The sequence below is a fragment of the Nyctereutes procyonoides genome, unplaced genomic scaffold (genome assembly GCF_905146905.1).
Source record: "Nyctereutes procyonoides isolate TBG_1078 unplaced genomic scaffold, NYPRO_anot_genome, whole genome shotgun sequence".
Taxonomy (NCBI): Eukaryota; Metazoa; Chordata; class Mammalia; order Carnivora; family Canidae; genus Nyctereutes; species Nyctereutes procyonoides.
In genome coordinates, this window is record NW_026575146.1 from 44,370,565 (window position 1) to 44,373,510 (window position 2,946).

General features: G+C 38.8%; 1 pseudogene; it reads left to right on the top strand.

Annotated features, from left to right (window-relative positions):
* Positions 1-1,906: 1,906 nt before the first annotated feature.
* LOC129501085 (U6 spliceosomal RNA) lies at positions 1,907-2,003 on the top strand (annotated as a pseudogene).
* Positions 2,004-2,946: the final 943 nt, after the last annotated feature.

The window sequence follows — 2,946 nt, forward strand, 5'->3', positions numbered from 1 at the left end:
AATTGGTAATTTCTGTATTCCTAATGCAGAATACGCCGCCTATAAAACCCAAAGGAACCTATCAAAGACTGGGTTTCATTCTTTGTGGTAGGGGACATTAGGTATTTCCCCACTCTCTGGATTGCATGTCTCTTTTTCTTTCTTTCTTTCTTTCTTTCTTTCTTTCTTTCTTTCTTTCTTTCTTTCTTTCCTTTTCTTAGCAGGTCATGCACATGAGCAGGGAAGGGGCAGAGGGAGAGGAGAGGAAGAGAGGGAATCTCAAGTAGACTCCACACCCAGAGCTCAATGTGGGCCTCTATCTCACGGCCCCAAGATAATAACCTGAACAGAAATCAAGAGTTGGATGCTTAACCAACCATGCCACCTAGGTGCCCCTTCCATATGCATTTCTAAGGCATCCATAGTATTTGCCACTTTTTGGTCATCTGCTTCAATTAACATGATATTAATTCCCCCAAAAATATCTAGACAGTTGAAGGTTAGCAGAATATGCCACCTCCAAATATGCCACTTTGGCATAGGCTTATTTTGTTTGAAGGCAGTTGAGAAGTAAAGAAAAGAAAAGAAAAGAAAAGAAAAGAAAGAAAGAAAAGAAAAGAAAAGAAAGAAAAGAAAAGAAAAGCTCTTTCCCTTCCCTCAATTTGCTTAAAGGCAGGATTTAATTTATAAAGGTGCTCCCCTTTCCTTCTCTACCAGGAAGGACAGAAGTTAATCACTAGAGATAACCAGGGACTTACCAGCCCAGAGTCCCCAAAGGAACCGATGTAATAAGCCTACAACTAGCCCTTATGTACTATTAATTTCCCCATATTTTTGCCTTCTCACAGAATGCTGCTCCTAGAATGTAAAGTCCCTTACCTTTGTCTTGTCATGTCTCTAAAAATATATTGCTCTTTTGTTAAGATGTTATATCAACCCATGCTCTAACCACTCCTTGATTTACTCATCTTTGAGTGCTCCCAAGTACATGTGCTGTGCATATGTTAATAAAGTTCTGTTTGTTTTTCTGTTGTTAATCCATCTTCTGTCAGGCTAATTCATAGGGCCCCAGCCAGTGAACCTCAGATAAGTAGAAGGAAAACTATTTTCCTTTCCTACACAATTCAGGCCCCTTCGACCTATTGTATGCCAAAGATCATGAAAATTAGCATAACTTTGGGATATGAGGTGGATGCATCCAATGTGAATATAAATTGCCCTCATTTTCTTTTTTGTGCATTATAGTTTGCTAGTATAATATCCACACACTGCATACCTGAGGCTGTGTTAATCTTCTCTAATAAAGATACCACATTTGGTACAGTGGATCCAACCAATTTTTGTAGCAGCTATTTTGGTGAATGAAATGGGAATATGGTGGGAAACATCACCTCTACATGTTTTAAATCCTTGAATATAGCACTGATCTTGTTATTGTGCTGTTTTTTTTTTTTTTTTAATTTACTCTAATTTCTGGGGGTGGGATTGGGATAGTTTCAGGGGTTACTACTTGGCTTTTTTGCTACAACCATTCCTAATCTATAAGTCAAGGAACCAGTGTTAAGTTTCTGCCTACTGCTAAATATGTGTACTTGAATTATTTAATTGGGGACCAGGGACATGACAATCAAGTGGGTTGATAGAGACAGTAGCCCCTACTGTGAGACAGACCTGGGTCAGAACTCCATTTATTATCTTTATTAACTGAACTCCTTATCCCCCCAACTCTAATGGGAAAGAGAATAATGTGGCACTTTCAATCTCCTGTATCAGATTGAACTTAGACCCTATATCTACCAGGCCTTGAAAGATATGGAAATTCCCATTTTCCAAGTGTGCTTTTACCCAAGTTAGTGGCTATAGATCCTATTGGGGAAGAATGGAGGAATCACTATTGTATATGATTGCTAGTGTTTGCTTCAGCAGCATATATATATATATATAAAATTGGAAAGATACAGAGAAGGTTGGCATAGCCCCTGTGAGAGGATGACATGCAAATCTGTGTATGTAATTGCTGTGGTGCCACAGAGACCTTCATCATCTAGACTAGGATGCTCCCTCAGTCAATAGGTTCTGCTTTTGGGAGCTGACTCCAGTCTGGAAACTGGGCAAAAGTTCATGACTTTTCATTGGGAAGTGTTACCTCTGCCTTCTACTCATCTATTCCTGACTTTTTGGATATAGTTGGATAGATGGAGAGATAGATAGATAGATAGATAGATAGATAGATAGATAGATAGATAGATAGATTTGACAGTACCCTAAGCAGTTAGTTGCTTATTGATCTTGCCTCTAGATATACCATGTACTTCAGGTTATTTCTATAGACCATTCTAAGTTAGACCCCGCTTGGCTGCCATTCATACTTTGCTAACAAGGCTATTCCAACATCCTATCATCCCCATTGCTTCTAGGGAACTCAGTTCTGTAACTGCTACCAATTCAGCCCATAGAAGACAGGCATTACTGAGTATTACAGTGATGCTGGTGTATTTCTTTCCAGTTCATTTCTTATTGCTTTAGTGAATGGAGTGTGCTCCAGGCCCTCTTAAGAAAAATGACCAGCTGGTAGGTTTCCTAGTTGTATATAATTGATGCATTCTAGCATGATCAGCTCTATAACCCTTTTGAGCCCTTTCTCACAATTTTCCATGACCTCTCTAATTTAATACCAGCTACTGTTTTTTGTTTTTGTTTTTCCTAAGCCTTTTGGAAGCATCACTTAGGGTTCTTGCCAAGGAATTAAATACTGTAGCACTAGAGAGTTCTTTTATATTGTAAATTGTCCTTCATCTAGCTTTATATCCCACCTTCTTGATCTAGTACCTTTAGGATTTGAGCAACTGTTATCACAAACTTACTTTCAGGTATCCGTTACATCGAAACTAGCTTAGTGGAATGAATCTGAGGTAGTTTCTCAGTCAACATTTTTGGACACATTTTCCTGATTCCTGTCAGTGCATG